The sequence below is a fragment of the Ranitomeya variabilis genome, chromosome 6 (genome assembly GCF_051348905.1).
Source record: "Ranitomeya variabilis isolate aRanVar5 chromosome 6, aRanVar5.hap1, whole genome shotgun sequence".
NCBI lineage: Eukaryota > Metazoa > Chordata > Amphibia > Anura > Dendrobatidae > Ranitomeya > Ranitomeya variabilis.
Genome location: NC_135237.1, coordinates 420,342,623 through 420,364,712, shown reverse-complemented (window position 1 = coordinate 420,364,712; position 22,090 = coordinate 420,342,623).

Here is a 22,090-nt window from a genome sequence, read left to right as displayed (position 1 = left end):
GACCAGGACTGCAACCCAGGGACAACTGCATTACCACCTACTACCACCGGAGGGAACCCAAAAGCAGAATTCACAACACTTCCCCCAATGGCTGCCAATCTGGGTCAACAACTGGGTCATCCATCACCTCCTCTTCAATGTCATGTGCACCTTCCTCTGTGTCACCGTGTAAGGTGCTATAGCATTCAGGACGGGGCACCATAGTCTCATCAGGGTCAGATTCTGGCTGAGTACACTGCGATGGCAATGTAGTGCTCTGAGTCAATGGAACAGCATAATAATCTAGCTGTGGCTGTGCATCAGTGCACTCCATGTCCGATTCATCTTGTAATGGGCAGTTAACAATTTCCCTTTCTAACCCAGGCACGGTATGTGTAAAGAGCTCCATGGAGTAACCTGTAGTGTCGCCTGATGCATCCTTCACTTTTGGTTTGGGTGAAGGACACAAGGAAATGTCTTGTTCCTGACCGGGAGCATCCACTGACGACTCGCTGATTTTATATTTGGAACTTTCTGAAGAGGAGGCGAAAGAGCTAGAGGCTGAGTCAGCAAGGAAAGCCAAAACTTTTTCCTGCTGCTCCGGCTTTAAAAGCGGTTTCTCTACTCCAAGATAAGGGAACCTTCGAGGCCTTGTGTAGCCAGACGATGACGCTGGCTCAACATCTCCAGCCTTAGGTGCTATTTTGCTTTTCCCACTACCAACAGATGCTCCACCACCACCACCACCATCATCAGTACCAGCTGGCAAGACCGCCCATGGCCTCTTCCACCAGACTTCCTCATTTTTGGGAAAATCTAACCAAAATAATAACCGTTATATGGTACTGTAAAGCAAGGTAGAAGGTGTATATAAACTTGTTGAGAATTGAAATCTCCCTTTTTTGGGGGGTAGACTGCACCAAAACTCAGGCCCAGTGTATAGCACAACACAATGTAAGTGGCAGAACGTGGCTGGCTGATATACGACAAACTTACAGAACTGACGTTTATCCACTTTGTGACAATTTGAATCTCCCTTTTTTGGGGGGGAGACTGCACCAAAACTCAGGCCCAGTGTATAACACAACACAATGTAAGTGGCAGAACGTGGCTGGCTGATATACGACAAACTAACAGAACTGACGTATATCCACTTTGTGACAATGTGAATCTCCTTTTTTTGGGGGGGAGACTGCACCAAAACTCAGGCCCAGTGTATAACACAACACAATTTAATTGGCAGAACGTGGCTGGCTGATATACGACAAACTAACAGAACTGGCGTATATCCACTTTGTGACAATTTGAATCTCTCTTTTTTGGGGGGGAGACAGCACCGCAACTCAGGCCCAGTGTGTAACACAACACAATGTAAGTGGGAGAATGTGGCTGACTGATATACGACAAACTAACAGAACTGACGTATATATCCACTTTGTGACAATTTAAATCTCCCTTTTATTGGGGGGAGACTGCACCGCAACTCAGGCCCAGTGTATAACACAACACAATGTAAGTGGCAGAACGTGGCTGGAAGATATCTGAAAAAATCCAAGGATTGTAGTACAATTTTAATCTCCCTACAACGATCTCAGGACAAGTATGACAGCAACAAAAAGGACTGCTGCACACAAAAGTGTGTACAAATAAACAAGATAACTGCAGAAAGGAGCAACAGGATTTTTGCATTTAAAAAAGCAGTTGGATTGCACAACAGCGTGCAAACAGCAATGCAGCTATCAGAGAGCGTTATAAGGCAGCCTAATAAGCTACAGAGCTGATGCACAAAAAAAATAGCCTCCACTCTCCCTGCAAAAAAGGTGGTGTTGGACAGTGGAAATCGCTACAGCACAAGCGGTTTGGGGGTTAATCTTCCCTCCATAACTATATCCCTTCTTCTGACGAAGCTGCAGCAATCTCTCCCTATGCTAAGATCGGCAGAAGTAAGACGGCGGTCGGCGTGCATGCCCCTTTATACCCCCTGTGACGCCACAGAAAGCAAGCCAATCAGTGTCATGCCTTTCTCTAAGATGGTGGGGACCGAGACCTATGTCATCACGCTGCCCATACTCTGCGTCCTCCTTCATTGGCTGAGAAATGGCGCTGAACGCGTCATACGAAACGCGACTTTGGCGCGAAGATTGCCGACTGCATGGCCAATCCCACACTAGGATCGGGTCGGGTTTCATGAAACCCGACTTTGCCGAAAGTCGGAGATTTTTGAATTTGTCCGATCTGTTTCGCTCAACCCTAGTACTGACGATACCATTATCAGCATGACCATTCCGGTGATTTACATGCTGGAGCACACCTTACACAGTGCTCGGAGTCAGGTGGTGGAGCAAGATGAGGAGGAGGAACAGGAGGAGTCGTATGCGGAAGGGATCATATCTCCAAGGTCAAGAAGGTTGGCAGCACCAAGGCGGCTGGCATTGGAGGCTGGGGGAGAGGGATTACCAAGGGTGAATGGTAGCAGCCAAACTGTTGAGGAAGGTGCAGGAGGCGAGGAAGAAGTGGAGGACGAACTGGCGCTGGGCATGGAAGACTCATCAGATGAGGGAGACCTTGATCAAATTTCTGTTGTGCAAGGTTGGAGGGAGAGGGCAAACAAAGGAAGCATGATTCTCACCTCGCCACCACCAAGACAATAAGGACTTGGTCCTCCTGGATGCGCAAGACACATGAGTGCCTTCTTGCTGCACTACCTGCAACATGACCCTCGGATTGTCAGAATCCAAAGTAATGCCGACTACTGGGTTGCCACACTCTTAGATCCACGGTACAAAAGCAAATTTGGCGAAATAATTCCTGCCATAGAAAGGGATTCACGCATGCAGGAGTATCAGCAGAGACTGTTACAGAATCTAACATCTGCTTTTCCACAAAACACCAGTGGTGCACGTAGTCAATCTCTGAGTTCTAACTTGCCAACCGTGGGACTATCAAGTCATCACTCTAACCGTAACAGTAACATCGTATCTGGTGGTAACAGCAATTTTTTCCAATCGTTTCAAGATTTTTTTAGACCATCCTTTGCAAGGCCACAGGAGACAAGAAGTCTGACACACAGCCAACGCCTAGAGAGGATGGTACAAGAGTATCTCCAAGTTAACATCGATGCCATGACTGTGGAACTGGACCCTTGCTCATTTTGGGCTTCCAATCTTGAAAAATGGCCTGAGCTCGCCACTCACGCCTTGGTGATCTTGTCGTGCCCCACAGCCAGCGTTCTCTCTGAACGTGTGTTCAGCACTGCTGGTGGTGTGCTGACAGATAAGCGGATGTGGCTGTCCAGTGAAAATGTAGACAGAATAACGTTCATCAAGATGAACAAATCCTGGATCCGCAAGGACTTTTTGACCCCTGTGTAATCTTGGGGAGACTAAAAGCTTGATGATTTTTGAAAATCACCTCACCAACCGTTTTTAAAAACTCTGGCAAAATTGATGCCACTTAAGTGGTGTCTGTGGCCGAATTTTTTTAAAAAATGGAGACTCTTTTATTTAGTCCCCTTGCTGAGTTTTACATGACGTTGCCATCGTCAATTCCAGGTGGGTGGTGTCGTCTGCAGAGTTGTTTACTCATACTATGGCCTGGGATTCAGAGGTCTGCTCCAAAGCTTCAGTGTCTGCTAGTCAGCAGAGTAGCCCAGCCACCCACCGCCTGTTTACCTAAGTACTATTTATAATGGCATCTGGCCCAGGAAATCCTTTTGGGCCTTGTAGAATTTAGTGCTACTCAGCAGCGTACCCCACCCATGAAGCAAGCTACATCACCTGTTTACCTAACTACTATTTTGTAAAGGCATCTAGCCCAGGAAATCCTTTTGGGCCTAGTAGAATTTGGTGCTACTCAGCAGCATACCCTACCCATGAAGCAAGCTACACCACCTGTTTACCTAACTACTATTTTGTAATGGCATCTAGCCCAGGAAATCCTTTTGGGGCTAGTAGCAATTTCTGCTACTCAGCAGCGTACCCCACCCATGAAGCAAGCTACACTGCCTTCTTTCTTTCTCAATCTAACCCCTCGGCTCTGGGGTGTCCACTCTCCCTCCAGCTCTCTCCTTCTCACAGGTGGACTACCGCATGTTTTCACACTGTGGCGAATCTTTTGGGCCCAGGCATAAGAAGTCGTCGAGGTAATGGATAATGTGTGCCACCTTACAAACGTCCATGACGACACATTCAAGGAAGCAACTAAACGCCTCATATAGTGAGCAGGATATGGAGCACCCCATGAGCAAACAGCGATCTATGTAGTATGCTACTTCACAGAAGCAGCCCAATGGGAAGACACTATTCGGAGGCACAGGTAGTAACCGGAAAGCCCCCTCAATGTCTGTTTTGGCCATTAGGGTGCCCCTTACCAACTTCTTGACCCGCCTGATTGCCTTGTCAAAGGAGGTACAGTACATAGTACTGTACTTGGTTCCGCGTCGATGTTGTCGGTTACTGACCTGCCCCTTGGATATGAAAAATGGTGGATAAGTCTGAATGTATTGGGTTCATTTTTTGGCACAACTCCCAACGGGGGTACCCCTACGTCTTCTAAGGAAAGTGTTCTGAATGGACCCGCCGCCATTCTACCTAAAGATATTTCTTTTTTTCTTTTTTTTGTCAAGACGTCTGGGTGTTGGTAGAGTGAGTTTAGATTTTTACTTCAGCCTTTCTTGATTTTAGAAGGGCATGACATGCCTATATCTGTGTCTCCTCCTCCTTTTACTCCTCCACCTCTTTTCTTTTCGCATGACTATATGTAGTTGTGACTTTTCCATGTGTTTGTTGTGTCTTCTGAGCAGTTTGTCAGCTTTTGGACACCTTTTAAGGTGTTTTCCATGTGTTTGTATGTGTTTGTGTTTGCCTGCCATTGGTTTCAATGGGGTTCAACGGTGTTCGTCGAACGTTCGACGAACAGTTCATCGAACATGTCACTGTTCGACGAACCGAACCCGAACACTGGGGAGGTGGCTCATCTCTAGTTACAGACAGCAAAATGTATCTGTATAATTGTACAGATATGTGCAATCCCAATAACTTTCATCTTTTTAAAGCCTTGTTACTAGTGTTGAGCGATACCTTCCGATATGCAAAGGTATCGGTATCAGATTAGATCGGCCGATATCCAAAAAATATCGGATATCGCCGATACCGATACCCGATACCAATGCATATCAATGGGACACAAAATATCGGAATGGTTCCCAGGGTCTGAAGGAGAGGAAACTCTCCTTCAGGCCCTGGGATCCACATTCATGTATAAAATAAAGAATAAAAATAAAAAATATTGATATACTCACCCCTCCGACGGCCCCAGCTCTCACCGGTCCAAGCGTCTGCCTCCGTTCCTAAGAATGCAGCGTGAAGGACCTTCGATGACGTCGCGGCTTGTGATTGGTCGCGTGACCGCTCATGTGACCGCTCACGCGACCAATCACAAGCTGCGACATCATCGAAGGTCCATACGCACCGCTCACTTCCGATTCCGATTTCCGATATCGCAAAAATATCGGAACTCGGTATCGGAATTCCGATACAGCAAATATCGGCCGATACCCGATATTTGCAGTATCGGAATGCTCAACCCTACTTGTTACTTCTTATTTATGAAGCAGACAGAAATAAATATGGTAATGATGGTCCTCGACTCATGGACCACTGTTGTTTGCTTGCCCTCCAGATAAGATTTCCCAGCCTGCCCCTGGTCTTTATGTAGGTGAATCAAGACAAAAGCTTAGAATAAGGATTAATTCTTATTGCCATATAATAAAAGAAAGAGGAATAGATCCATATGTGGCAAACCATTTTTGTAACCTGATGACAGCATCATGGAAATTAAAATGTTAGATATAGGAGAGTCTGGGAGTGAAAACTTTTGACAACCTTAGGCACACATAGAGCAGGAATGAATATGTCACACGGATTTATGTCAGTCTACATCAATTAAGCAATGTCCTCTAAAGATCTCTGGGGGTATCACAGTTGACCAGACCTTTAATAAAATATTCTCACTCCTGTACTGACCAATGTTTACTGCCACAACTGTTTCTCCTATTCCCACATTGAAAGCTCTTTTTCACATCAGAATCATTAGTTGAGCATGCAAAGGTATAAGTGAATGATGAATATATAAATTATGAAGTCAATTACTGTTACAGCTAGCGGAACTCACCGAATAAATAGAGATGTTTATTGATATTGGTGCGTTCGCAGCCCGGGGTCCACCGTGCAGGAGTACCTGCTGCTAGCAATGGCGGCACAATATGGCGGTATGGACTAACTCAGTTACTTCACCGAGTAGTCGTGAAAGAAAAGCACTGTGCCCTGTTAGGCTTCACAGAGCCACAGGCTAACTGCCCACACAGAGAGCAGTTAGTGGTCACGCATGCACACAAAACTCCTCGCCGGAGGTGCCAGCATTCTAGGGGCTTATTTCAGCCGGGTCCCTGAACACATACTCTCGTGACCACACTGGTGCAAAGCACTTAACAAAGAACAATACTAGTGCATGGCCGTGCGGTCATGCGAACCTTAAATAGCTGTAGCATGTACAGGACCTTCCTAGAAGGACCAATGAGAAGCTACACCAGAGCGTGAGCACCTATAGGACCTTCCTGAAGGAGCCAATGACCTTAGCTGCAGTATCAGATCATGTGACCCTCGATCTCCACTGAGAGATCTTACTCTGGGCATGCTCAGAATGAGCAAAGCAGGACTTAGACCCAGAAGCGTCTGCTTGCCGCTGCCCAGCACCGACTTCTGTGGCAGAAGCAGGAAAGGCAGCAGTAACTGTTAGCACAGAGTCAGACTGAGCGAGATGCTGGGACCGACGTCTCCGCTGAGCAGGCTCCACTTCGGCAGGAGAAGAATGGGAGACCGCAGCGGAGATGGACCGAGATTCCCCCTGTGCAGAGGAGGGAACTCGACCCCTAACATTACCCCCCCTCCTTGGGCCTTGCTACGTTTGAAGGCAGCAATGAGCTGCGGAGCCCGAATGCGCTCAGCAGGCTCCCAGGACCGTAACCCTTCCAGTCCACCAAATAAAATTTTTTGCCACGAACCACCTTGTACCCCAAAATAGCATTCACCTTGTAATTGTCCGTAGACGAACCCGATGTCCTGGCAGATGACTCAGAAAACCGGGACATGTATATGGGCTTAAGGAGGGACACATGAAAGGTGTCGGTGATACCTAGGCGTGGAGGAAGAGCTAGACGGTAGACCACAGGATTAACCTGTTTGAGGACCTTGAAGGGACCCAAGTAGCGAGGAGCAAACTTAGTGGACTCAACACGCAGCCTGATGTTACGGGCGGAGAGCCACACTACATCGCCGGGAGCAAAGGTCAGAGCGGGGCGCCGATGTGCATCGGCGGAAGACCTCATTCTCTCCTTGGAGGCCCGAATGGCATCCTGAGTGCGGTTTCAAATGTCCCGTGCCTCCACAGCCCAGTCTGCCACCCTGGAGTCGGCGGAAGACACGGGCATGGGCACAGGTACCCACGGATGCTGACCATAATTAAGGAGGAATGGCGTCTGTCCAGTGGAGTCGGCTACAGCGTTGTTCAGTGCAAACTCTGCCCACGATAGCAAGGATGCCCAGTCATCCTGCCTGGCTGAGACAAAATGTTGCAGATATGTGACCAAGGTCTGGTTGGCCCTCTCTACCAACCCATTCGTCTCGGGATGATAAGCAGAAGAGAGATTTAACTCAATACTGAGAAGATGACAAAGCTCTCTCCAGAACCGAGACGCAAACTGGGGACCCCGGTCACTGACAATTTTGTCTGGCATACCATGTAGGCGGAAGATGTGTTTAATAAACAACGCTGCCAAGGCCCGTGCAGAAGGTAGCCGTGGAAGCGGCACCAAGTGCACCATTTTAGAAAAATGATCGGTGATAACCCAAATGATGGCACAGCCACGAGACTTAGGTAAACCCACCACAAAGTCCATCCCGACCATCTCCCAGGGCCTATCTGCCACCGGCAGAGGATATAATAACCCAGCTGGCCGTTGTCGAGGAGACTTATTTTTGGCGCAGGAGACACATGCCCGAACATAGTCTGTGACATCACGAGCCATATGCGGCCACCAGTATGTCCTCGCCAGTAACTCAGATGTCCTTTTGGAACCAAAATGTCCACCCACCCTGGACGAGTGTGCCCAAGAGAGAACCTCCGGTCGCAAACCGGATGGTTCAAAAGTCTTGCCCGGAGGCACAGACTCTAGCAAAACTGGGGCCACAGTTCTCAGGCTCTCGGTGGGGACAATAAGCCGAGGCTCCTCTTCCTCCTCCACAGATGAAACAACGGAGCGAGAGAGAGCGTCAGCACGAATGTTCTTCTCCCCAGAAAGGAAATGGAGGGTGAAATGAAACTGGGAGAAGAACAAGGACCATCTGGCCTGGCGAGAATTTAACCGCTGGGCTGTCTGCAGTTACACCAAATTATTGTGATCTGTGTAGACTTGGAAGGGAAAACGAGCTCCCTCCAAGAGATGTCTACACTCCGAGAATGCCAACTTCATGGCTAGCAACTCCCTGTCCCCGATGGAATAATTCCTCTCTGCTGGTGAGAAGGTCTTAGAAAAGAAGAAGCAAGGATGCTTCCAACCTTGAGCATCCTTTTGGAAGAGGACTGCTCCAGCACCAGCAGATGAGGCATCCACCTCCATGATAAATGGCCTACCTACATCGGGGCGATGTAGGATGGGAGCACTAGCGAAGTGAGACTTTATGGAGTTAAAGGCCTTGGAGACCTCCACAGACCACAATTTGGGATTTGCTCCCTTCTTGGTGAGGGCAACCAAGGGAGCTACCAAAGTCGAGAAGTGCGGAATAAACTGACGATAATAATTTATGAACCCCATAAAGTGCTGCACCGCTTTAAGAGAATGGGGTTCCTGCCAGTCCATCACAGCCTGTAGTTTGGCAGGATCCATGGCCAATCCCTGGGTGGAGATGATATAGCCCAGGAAAGGTAAGGACTCCTGCTCAAACACACACTTCTCCAACTTGGCATAGAGGGAGTTTGCCCGTAGGAGGTCGAAAACTTTGCAAACATCTCTCCGGTGGGAGTCAATATCTGGAGAGTAAATGAGAATATCATCCAGATAGACTACGACCGAGGTGGTGAGCATTTCCCGGAAGATGTCATTCACAAAGTCTTGGAAAACGGCTGGGGCATTACAGAGCCCGAAGGGCATCACCAGATATTCATAGTGCCCATCCCTGGTGTTAAAAGCCATCTTCCATTCATCCCCCTCATGGATGCGAATCAGGTTGTAAGCACCCTGCAGATCTAGTTTAGTAAACACCCTTGCTCCCCAAAGCCTATCGAAGAGCTCAGATATCAAGGGCAAAGGGTACTTATTCTTAACGGTTGTGGCGTTAAGACCCCTGTAGTCTATGCATGGATGCAGTTCCCCATTCTTCTTCTGCACGAAGAAGAACCCAGCCCCAGCAGGTGACACTGACTTCCTGATGATCCTTCTTGCCAGAATCTCTTGAATGTACTGAGACATTGCCTCCGTCTCTGGGAGAGATAATGGATAAGCTCGACCCCGAGGAGGCTCAGCACCAGGCAAGAGATCAATAGGACAGTCATAGGGGCGATGGGGCAGAAGGGTCTCTGCCACCTTTTTGGAGAACACGTCCGCATAAGACCAATACTGCTTGGGGAGAGAGGATAGATCTGCGGGTACCTCTGTAGTAGCAACCTGAACGCACTCCCTCTGACACCTACCCCTACAAGATTCACCCCATCCCAAAATTCTGCCTGAGGACCACTCGATATGAGGAGAGTGGTACCGTAACCAAGGTATCCCCAACAGGACCTCATCAATTCCCTCAGGAATGATGAGCAGATATATAATCTCCTGATGGGATGGTGACATGGACAGAGTAAAAGGGATGGTCTGGTGTGTTATCTGTGAGGGCAGTGTTGACCCATTCACCACTCGTACCATCTCTGGTTGAGCAGGCATAACCAGGGGTATTGCATGATGTTGGGTGAAGGCAGAAGACATAAAATTGCCCTCCGCCCCAGAATCCACGCAGAGCTCTACCAAGTGGGAGGATGAGCCAATAATAATTGTCCCCTTACAGGACAATTTGGAGGCAAACGTCGCCGTGTCTAGTGTACCTCCACCTACTACCACTAGATGCTGACGTTTCCTCGACCGCTGAGAACATCTGGTGGCAAGATGTCCTGACTGCTGGCAAACATGACAAACCTGGAGTGCACGAGCAGTCCGGGACTTAGAACTCGCTCGTGACACTTCCATTGCCTCATGTGACTCAGGTACCATGACCTGAGATTCGACAGGTTTGGCGAAGCTGGGAGCCAGCCGAAACCTCTGCCTACACTGGGCTCGCTCTAACCTCCGCTCATTAAAACGGAGGTCAATTCGAGTAGAGACCGATATTAACTCTTCCAGTGTGGCAGGAATCTCCCTAGTGGCCAGAGCGTCCTTAACGTGATCAGCCAGGCCCCTCCAAAATATGGGGATAAGGGCTTTATCTGACCACTCCAGCTCAGAAGCCAGAGTCCAAAATCGGATGGTAAAATGGCTGACCATGGACTCACCCTGAGTTAATGCCAGCAGTTGGAGCGCCGTGTCATGGATGACTTGAGGTCCTAAAAAGACCTGATTCAGAGTGCTCAGGAACCGCGGAGCACTCTGCACCACATCATCGCCACGCTCCCACAGCGGCGTAGCCCACTCCAATGCCCTGTCCGACAAGAGAGACAGAATAAATCCCACCTTAGCCCGCTCAGTAGGGAAACGTGCAGCCAGGAGCTCGAGATGAATAGAGCACTGACTCACGAAACCCCTGCAAGATTTGCTGTCTCCAGAAAATTTTTCTGGCAGCGGGAGGCGAGATAATGTCGGAACAGGGGTGGCAGTGGACAAGGTAGCTGCAGCCACACTAGCAGCCTGTACACCAACTGCGGTAACATCCACAGCTGGGGTTGAGCTCTCGAGAGCCGCCAACCTACCCTCCAGCTGCTGGATATACCGCAAAGTTTGCTGAATGTCCGCCATTTACTAGCCAGACCCTGGCGCTAGTATTATGTTACGGCTAGCGGAACGCACCGAATAAATAGAGATGTTTTTATTGATATTGGTGCGTTTGCAGCCCGGGGTCCACCGTGCAGGAGTACCTGCTGCTAGCAACGGCGGCACGATATGGCGGTATGGACTAACTCAGTTACTTCACCGAGTAGTCGTGAAAGAAAAGCACTGTGCCCTGTTAGGCTTCACAGAGGCACAGGCTAACTGCCCACACAGAGAGCAGTCAGTGGTCACGCATGCACACAAAACTCCTCGCTGGAGGTGCCAGCATTCTAGGGGCTTATTTCAGCCGCGTCCCTGAACACATTCAAACACAAACTCCTCACCGGAGGTGCCAGCATTCTAGGGGCTTATTTCAGCCGGGTCCCTGAACACATACTCTCGTGACCACACTGGCGCAAAGCACTTAACAAAGAACAATACTAGCGCATGGCCGTGCGGTCATGCGAACCTTAAATAGCTGCAGCACGTACAGGACCTTCCTAGAAGGACCAATGAGAAGCTACACCAGAGCGTGAGCACCTACAGGACCTTCCTGAAGGAGCCAATGACCTTAGCTGCAGTATCAGATCATGTGACCCTCGATCTCCACTGAGAGATCTGTTATGATCTGGTGGCCCAGGATAAGCATTGGACGTACTCTGGAGAAGGTGGTATCTATACTGACCGCGGACCCTGAACTTAACACCGCAACTAGAAGTAGCCGTGGGATGTACCTACTGATCCTAGACACCTCGACACAGCCGGAGGACTAATTAACCCTATAGATAGAAAAAGGGAAAACTATCTCGCCTCAGAGAAAATTCCCAAAGGATAGGCAGCCCCCCACAAATATTGACTGTGAGAGGAGAGGAAAAAACATACACAGGCTGAAAACAGGATTTAGCAAAGGAGGCCAATCTAGCTAAATAGGAAAGATAGGACAGAGAACTATGCGGTCAGTATTAAAATACTAGGAAATATCCACCACAGAAAATACAAAATCTCCACATCTTTCTAAAGATATGGAGGGTATATCTGCCTCTCCAGAGATTCCAGCTTGACTGCATAAATCCTTACACAGATTAAGCTGGACAAGAAAAAACATGAAATGCACTGAACAATGAGGCCCACAAGATGTGGGCTGCAAACCAGCAGAACTTATCTTGGTGAAAAGACCAGGAAGCAGGAGAAACCATGAAGGGATGTGAATCCTCCAGAATACAATGGACAACTGGCACTGACCAAAGGGTGAGGCCAGACTAAATAGCCCAGTCCAGAGTGGACACACCTGATAACTGCTGTGAAGGACAGACAGCAGCGCTACCACTTATAACCACCGGAGGGAGCCCAAGAACAGAATTCACAACAGTACCCCCCTCTTGAGGAGGGGTCACCGAACCCTCACCAGAGCCCCCAGACCGATCAGGACGAGCCAAATGGAAGGCACGAACCAAATCGTCAGCATGAACATCACAGGCATCAACCCAAGAATTATCCTCCTGGCCATAACCCTTCCACTTAACAAGATACTGAAGCCTCCGCCTTGAAAAACGAGAATCCAAGATCTTCTCAACAACATACTCCAACTCCCCATCAATCAACACCGGGGCAGGAGGATCAACAGAGGGAACGACGGGTACCACATATTTCCGCAACAAAGATCTATGAAAAACATTGTGGATGGAAAAAGAGGCTGGAAGGGCCAAACGAAAAGACACTGGATTGATAATCTCAGAAATCCTATAAGGACCAATAAACCGAGGCTTGAACTTAGGGGAAGAAACCTTCATAGGAACATGATGGGAAGATAACCAGACCAAATCCCCAACCCGAAGCCGGGAACCCACACGCCGCCGACGGTTAGCAAAACGCTGAGCCTCCTCCTGAGACAAGACCAAATTGTCCACAACATGAGCCCAAATTTGCTGCAACCTGTCAACCACAGAGTCCACCCCAGGACAATCAGAAGGCTCAACCTGGCCCGAAGAAAAACGAGGATGAAACCCAGAATTACAAAAAAAAGGTGAAACCAAGGTAGCAGAACTAGCCCGATTATTAAGGGCAAACTCGGCCAATGGCAAGAAAGCCACCCAATCATCCTGATCGGCAGACACAAAGCATCTCAAATAAGTTTCCAAAGTCTGGTTAGTTCGCTCGGTTTGGCCATTTGTCTGAGGATGAAATGCGGAAGAAAAAGACAAATCAATGCCCAGCCTAGCACAAAAGGCCCGCCAAAACCTGGAAACAAACTGGGAACCTCTATCGGACACAATATTCTCCAGAATGCCATGCAAACGAACCACATGCTGAAAAAACAATGGAACCAACTCAGAAGAGGAAAGTAATTTAGGCAAAGGTACCAAATGAACCATCTTAGAAAACCGGTCACAAACCACCCAGATAACCGACATCCTCTGGGAAACCGGAAGATCTGAAATAAAATCCATATAAATATGCGTCCAAGGCCTCTCAGGGACCGGCAAAGGCAAAAGCAACCCACTGGCGCGTGAGCAGCAAGGTTTGGCCCGCGCACAAGTCCCACAGGACTACACAAAGGAGCGCACATCCCGTGACAAAGAGGGCCACCAAAATGACCTACTAACCAAATCTCTGGCACCAAAAATCCCAGGATGGCCAGCCAACACAGAACAGTGAACCTCATAAATCACTTTTCTAGTCCATCTATCAGGAACAAACTGTTTCCCCACTGGACAGCGGTCAGGTTTATCAGCCTGAAATTCCTGAAGAACCCGTCGTAAATCAGGGGAGATGGCAGAAAGAATCACCCCCTCCTTCAGAATGCCGACCGGCTCAAGGACCCCAGGGGAATCAGGCAAACAACTCCTAGAGAGGGCATCAGCCTTCACATTCTTAGAACCCGGAAGATACGAGACAACAAAATCAAAACGGGAGAAAAACAGGGACCATCGGGCCTGTCTAGGATTCAGCTGTTTGGCAGACTCGAGGTAAATCAGATTCTTATGATCAGTCAAGACCACAATACGATGTTTAGCCCCCTCAAGCCAATGTCGCCACTCCTCAAATGCCCACTTCATAGCCAACAACTCACGATTACCGACATCATAATTGCGTTCCGCAGTCAAAAATTTTCGAGAGAAGAAGGCACACGGTTTCATTAAGGAACCATCAGAATTCCTCTGAGACAAAACGGCCCCTGCCCCAATCTCAGAAGCGTCAACCTCAACCTGAAAAGGAAGAGAAACATCCGGCTGACGCAACACAGGGGCAGAAGTAAATCGGCGTTTAAGCTCCTGAAAGGCAGAAACGGCCGCAGAGGACCAATTCGTCACATCCGCGCCTTTCTTCGTCAAATCGGTCAGGGGTTTAACCACACTGGAGAAGTTGGCAATGAAACGGCGATAAAAATTAGCAAAGCCCAAAAATTTCTGAAGGCTCTTCACGGATGTGGGCTGGATCCAATCATGAATGGCCTGAACCTTAACCGGATCCATTTCTATAGATGAGGGAGAAAAAATGAAGCCCAAAAAAGAAACCTTCTGTACTCCAAAGAGGCACTTAGACCCCTTCATAAACAAGGCATTATCACAAAGGATCTGAAATACCATCCTGACTTGTTTCACATGAGACTCCCAATCATCCGAAAAAATCAAAATATCATCCAAATATACAATCATGAATTTATCAAGATAATTCCGAAATATATCCTGCATGAAGGACTGAAACACAGATGGAGCATTAGAGAGTCCGAATGGCATCACAAGATATTCAAGATGGCCCTTGGGCGTATTGAACGCAGTTTTCCATTCGTCGCCCTGCTTAATACGAACAAGATTATATGCCCCTCGAAGGTCAATTTTAGTAAACCAACTAGCACCCTTAATCCTGGCAAACAAATCAGAGAGCAAAGGCAAAGGGTATTGGAATTTGACTGTGATCTTATTCAAGAGGCGATAAGCAATACAGGGTCTCAAGGAGCCATCCTTCTTGGCAACAAAAAAGAAACCTGCTCCCAATGGAGAAGAAGATGGCCGAATATGCCCCTTCTCCAAAGACTCCTTAACATAACTCCGCATGGCGGCATGTTCTGGCACAGACAGGTTGAAAAGTCGGCCCTTAGGGAACTTACAGCCTGGAATCAAGTCAATAGCACAATCACAGTCCCTATACGGTGGAAGGGAACTGGACTTGGGCTCATCAAAAACATCCTGGAAATCTGACAAAAACTCAGGAACTTCAGAAGAGGGGGAGGAGGAAATTGACATCAAAGAAACGTCATCATGAACCCCCTGACAACCCTAACTAGTCACAGACATAGATTTCCAATCCAACACCGGATTATGCACCTGTAACCATGGAAACCCCAGCACAATAACATCATGCAGATTATGCAACACCAGAAAACGACAATCTTCCTGATGGGCTGGCGCCATGCACATGGTTAACTGTGTCCAAAACTGAGGTTTATTTTTAGCCAATGGTGTAGCATCAATACCCCTCAAAGGGATAGGACTCTGCAAAGGCTGTAAGGGAAACCCACAACGTCTGGCAAATTCTAAGTCCATTCAATTTAAAGCGGCGCCTGAATCCACAAATGCCATGACAGAAAATGACGATAATGAGCAGATCAGGGTCACAGATAACAGAAATTTAGGTTGTACAGTACTGATGGTAACAGAACTAGCGATTCTCTTGACACGCTTAGGGCAATCAGAAATAACATGAGCAGAATCGCCGCAGTAAAAACACAACCCATTCTGACGTCTGAATCCTTGTCGTTCAGCTCTAGACACAATCCTATCACATTGCATAGGCTCAGGACTCCGCTCGGAAGACAACGCCATAGTGTGCACAACTCTGCGCTCACGCAAGCGCCGATCAATTTGAATGGCCAGAGACATAGAATCACTCAAACCAGCAGGCATGGGGAACCCCACCATAACATCTTTAACGACCCTTTCTGAAAATTGCCGCCAAAGCATCCTCATTCCATTTAGTCAACACAGACCATTTTCTAAATTTCTGGCAATATGATTCTGCCGCTTCTTGATCCTGACACAGGGCCAACAAGGTTTTTTCAGCATGCTCTACAGAGTTAGGTTCATCATACAATAACCCAAGCGCCTGAAAAAAGGTGTCTACATTAAGCAACGCCGGATTCCCAGGTTCCAGGGCAAATGCCCAATCCTGAGGGTCACCACGCAGCAGGGATATAACAATTTTAACCTGCTGGATGGGATCACCAGAGGAACGGGGCTTCAGAGCAAAAAACCGTTTACAGTTATTTTTAAAGCTCGGAAATTTAGACCTGTCCCCAAAAAACAGATCAGGAGTTGGAATTCTAGGCTCTAAAGCTGGAGTCTGAACGACATAATCAGAAATACCCTGTACTCTAGCAGCAAGTTGATCCACACGAGAAGCAAGTCCCTGAACATCCATGTCAGCGCCAAACTCCTGAACCACCCAGATGTAAAGAGGGAAAAAAAACCACAACAGAGTACAGAAAAAAAAATAGCTCAGCACTTTCTTTCCCTTCTTCTGAGATGCAGTTAACTCATTGTTGGCCAGTTGTACTGTTATGATCTGGTGGCCCAGGATAAGCATTGGACGTACTCTGGAGAAGGTGGTATCTATACTGACCGCGGACCCTGAACTTAACACCGCAACTAGAAGTAGCCGTGGGATGTACCTACTGATCCTAGACACCTTGACACAGCCGGGGGACTAATTAACCCTAGAGATAGAAAAGGGAAAACTATCTCGCCTCAGAGAAAATTCCCAAAGGATAGGCAGCCCCCCACAAATATTGACTGTGAGAGGAGAGGAAAAAACATACACAGGCTGAAAACAGGATATAGCAAAGGAGGCCAATCTAGCTAAATAGGAAAGATAGGACAGAGAACTATGCGGTCAGTATTAAAATACTAGGAAATATCCACCACAGAAAATACAAAATCTCCACATCTAACTAAAGATATGGAGGGTATATCTGCCTCTCCAGAGATTCCAGCTTGACTGCATAAATCCTTACACAGATTAAGCTGGACAAGAAAAAACATGAAATGCACTGAACAATGAGGCCCACAACATGTGGGCTGCAAACCAGCAGAACTTATCTTGGTGAAAAGACCAGGAAGCAGGAGAAACCATGAAGGGATGTGAATCCTCCAGAATACAATGGACAGCTGGCACTGACCAAAGGTTGAGGCCAGACTAAATAGCCCAGTCCAGAGTGGACACACCTGATAACTGCTGTGAAGGACAGACAGCAGCGCTACCACTTATAACCACCGGAGGGAGCCCAAGAACAGAATTCACAACAGAGATCTTACTCAGAACGAGCAAAGCAGGACTTAGACCCAGAAGCGTCTGCTTGCCGCTGCCCAGCACCGACCTCAATGGCAGAAGCAGGAAAGGCAGCAGTAACTCTTAGCACAGAGTCAGACTGAGTGAGACGCTGGGACCGATGTCTCCGCTGAGCAGGCTCCACTGCGGCAGGAGAAGAATGGGAGACAGCAGCGGAGATAGACCGAGATTCCTCCTGTGCAGAGGAGGGAACTTGACCCCTAACAATTACTTCTATATTGACTATAACTATAGGTCTAAGAAACTTAAAGCACATTTTGATCAAATTGTATGAGTCCATCTGTCGACAACAAGGTGACCCCTCATTCCATTTGTTCAAGTCTGTTTTTAAATAGATCTGGATCCCATCTGCCTTTTAAATTTGTAGGCTTTGACGAAGGAAAGGTTAGTCTGTTATTTTAGGTTGCCTATTTAAATTGGCAGCAAGTTGTTTACTATGAGATTTCTTTAAATTGCGTAAGCTTCATGGAATGAACATAAGTTGACACTATCTAATATGAGCTCATTAAAAGCATTTTAACTATATACCCTGACCTTTCTCCTGCATCGAGGTTTATTTTGTGTGCACTTGTTATTTTTAATTGGTGATAAATTTAAAAAATGAGACACACTGTACAGTACCTTTTTAATTGTGTTGTATCTAGTCTGGATGTTGGACTTTGCTACATAATACATGAATCAGTGACCTTAAGTGGGTTTTATATTGTTAGTTCAATTAAGCAAAAGTATGTAGTAAAAAAAGTGCTGATTTTATTAATTTTGTTCCCGCCTTTTCTTTTGAAATACCTTCATTCATGCATTTACTTTTACAATTGATAGATTAAAAAAATATATACTGGCACTGCACTTGATTACTACTACAGATATCAATGGTCATATGCGGGAAGTAAAACTTAGTGAATCAATTTGAAGCAAATTGAAATTGAGCTGAATTTTAGGTCTAGGCAAATCCAAACTTTTTTTTATTTGATTCCCACATATCACCAATCACCATCATTTTACTCATTTTCAGAAGGCCATTTTAGAGTAATTAAATATAAATAGATGACATTATAGCCCACAGGTCAGCAATAGGGAAAGAGAGCTATAAAAATTTGGACAAATACTCCAGAAAGAATTGTGTTGTACAAGTGTAGCACAGAAGATGCCGCATGTGGCGGTAGCTATGAGTGAGTCACTCATTGTCTTCTGTCACGCCTCTGCCTGCTACATGAAATAGTGGGTCCAAGCTGGATGTTGATGCTGTGAGGCCCTTATACCCGTGCAGTCCATCTGTAGCTGATGCTGTTGGCCGGCCAGCACTATAGGTTTCAGAGTTCAATAAGGGAGATTCCCTTTCTAAAACAGTCTTTATTGAACGGTAGCTTCGTAAAGGTTATGCATGAGGGAAAGTAGGTAGAAAGACTTATGGATCTTTTCTTCACATTGTAAAGCATTTTCACACAAATAGTTTCCTTACTCTACCTTGCTCTTCCACCAAACCACAGATGTCAGGTGGGAACGCTTTCAGTAGTGACTACAGATGAGCGAATATTTCAATGTTCTGTTTGAATTACAATATTCACTGATATATTAGGCGAATATTCCCCGAAACATAGCCGAACGCCATTCAAGTTAATGGGAGGCAAAGACAAATTCATGCACAACACCTTCTAGTGGCCCCAAAATCTGATAAAATACATTAAATGAGGGACAGACACCAGGACAGTGGCATTACAAATTGTAGAATGGCACTGCAGCAATCAGCAATGTATGAGGTATAGTGGTCTGGGCCAGCATTTACAGCTTTCAACTGAATGTCAAAGGAAGATGAGGTGGGTGAGGGATCGGTGCAGGCCTGCTGTGCTGGGAGCTCTGATACCAACTACAACAGCTCAACCTGCTTTCATGCTGTGCCACACTCAGGTGGCACAAATATCGTAGACTACCATTGTCAGAAAAATAGTGTTGAAGGAAAATGTGGCTCTATCTAAGCATAGTGAGACATAATCAATTGAGTGGGTGAGTATCTAAAGGAATTTGCTCACCTTATACGGTTGTGCAAACTGAGGCACAACTCCCGCTTGAAGTATAGATGTATTTGCAAGAGACTGCTGTCAACCTGGTGGGGATGGATTGGACCCTGAAACAGGAGTATTTCACAAAGTAGATACCAGACAGGAGGACCAGGGAATGGATTTGTTTTTGCCACCAAAAGAAATCAATGTGCAGAAATTTCAGGTTGCTTGTAGGTAAAAAAAAATGTTTCTTTAAACTGCTAAAAACTGTACACACAGAGCGTTTCAGCTGTTTGCAGCATTCTTCAGGTGTATGGAGAAGATTGATTTACTTCGTCTCATATAGCCCTTTCCCAGTGTGAGAGAGGGAGGGGAGACAAAATAGGAAGAGGAGGAGTGAATCATCCTACAATATTGATAATAATGAACCTATTTAAAGGAAACATGTCAATCTATTTAATTAGATTAATATTGAGAGACTGAAATTCTTGCCCATTCTTCCTTGGAAAACAGCTCAAGCTCAGAGAGGTTTGATGGAGATCGTTTATGAACAGCAGTTTTCAGCTTTTTCCACAGATGCTTTATTGGATTGAGCTCTGGACTTTGACTTGGTTATTCTAACACCTGGATATGTTTATTTGTGAACCATTGCATTGTAGATTTTGCTTTTGTTTGGGATAATTGTCTTGTTGGAAGACAAATTTCCGTCCCAGTCTCAGGTCTTTTGCAGACTCCAACAGGTTTTCTTCAAGAATGGTCCTGTTTTTGGCTCCATCCATTTTCCCATCAATTTTAACCATCTTCTCTGTCCCTGCTGAAGAAAAGCAGGCCCAAACCACAATGTTTGACAGTGGGGATGGTGTGTTCAGGGTGATGAGCTGTGTTGCCTTTACGCCAAACATATCGTTTGGCATTGTTGCCAACAAGTTCGATTTTGGTTTCATCTGACCAGAGCACCTTCTTACACATGTTTGGTGTGTCTCCCAGGTGGCTTGTTGCAAACTTTAAATGATAATTTTTATGGATATCTTTGAGAAATTACTTTCTTCTTCACACACTTCCATAAAGGCTAGATTTGTGCAGTGTCCGACTGATTGTTGTCCTATGGACAGACTGTCCCACCTCAGCTGTAGATCTCTGCAGTTCATCCAGAGTGATCATGGGCCTCTTGGCTGCATCTCTGATCAGTCTTCTCCTTGTTTGAGATGAAAGTTTAGAGGGACGGCCAGTCTTGATAGATTTGCAGTGGTATGATACTCCTTCCATTTCAATATGATCGCATGCACAGTGCTCCTTGGGATGTTTAAAGTTTTCGAAATCATTTTGTATCCAAATCCAGCTTTAAACTTCTCCACAACAGTATCGTGGACCTGCCTGTTGTGTTCCTTGGTCTTCATGATGCTCTCTGTGCTTCAAACAGAACCCTGAGACTATCACAGAGCAGGTGCATTTATACGGAGACTTGATTACACACAGGTGGATTATATTTATCATCATTAGGCATTTAGGACAACATTGGATTATTCAGAGATCCTCAATGAACTTCTGGAGGGAGTTTGCTGCACTGAAAGTAAAGGGGCCGAATAATAATGCAAGCCCCCCTTTTCAGTTTTTGAATTTCCACAAAAATGTAAAATAATCAATAAATTTCATTCAACTTCACAATTGTGTTCCACTTGTTGTTGATTCTTCACCAAAAATTTTCATTTGGTATCCTTATGTTTTGAAGTACGATATGTGGGAAAAGGTTGAAAAGTTCCAGGGAGCTGAATACTTTCGAAAGGCACAGTACACAAATGAGGGCCTTACCCCACAGAAGTAGCATCAATTTCACCTAGAAATAGTATAATAGAGACCGAGAGGTCATGTAACTGCATTCTGTGATATCTTTAGTGTGGTTTTTGTGCCACAGCAGGCACAAAAGCCACACTAAAGATATCACAGAGTGCAGTTATGTGACATTAATGCATCACATTATAAACTGCAATATTACCTAGTCTGTACAGTCTGGGATTGGGGTGCAAAACTCCTTGGAGATCCATGACTTGTTCATCCTAATCAAAGTTAGGCAGTCAATACTTTCAGGGGACAGCCAGCTGCACTTATCCGGCAGGACACCACCAGAAGCACTGAAGACACATCCTGAGAGAAAGCTGACTGCCAGGCACAATAAAACCTACAAGGCATGTGATGCGAACTCAGGCCATGCATCCATTCTGGAAGACCAAAATGTGAAAGGATCCAAACCCTCCCTGATGATATTGATATTCAGTCCTAGATACTCCTGCACCATTATCTCTGTTTGTTTACCATATGTAAGACTTGGACTCTGTTGTGATGGTGCATGAGCTGGTCTAAAAAAAGTGTCAAAGGACTCACAGAAATTGCTTCTTCCACTTACACCACTGCTGCTGCTGCTAATGTCTTGGCATCGATGAATTGACGTGCCGGAGGTTGGAAGGGAAGAGCTGCAATGTGAACTGTGTGCTTCACTGATGTTTAGGGCAAAAGCTCCCTTAAGGTTGTGTTAAAGCGTGTTTCCATATTCCAGCATTTGTGGGTCCCTTCCCAGGGCAGGAATCATCTGGCAAAATTTGGTTTTATAATGTGGATCTAACAGAGTGGGAACCCAGTAGTCATCAGTATTCCTAATCATAACTATACAGGGATCATATTGCAGATAGTGCAGAAAGAAGGCACTCATATGTCA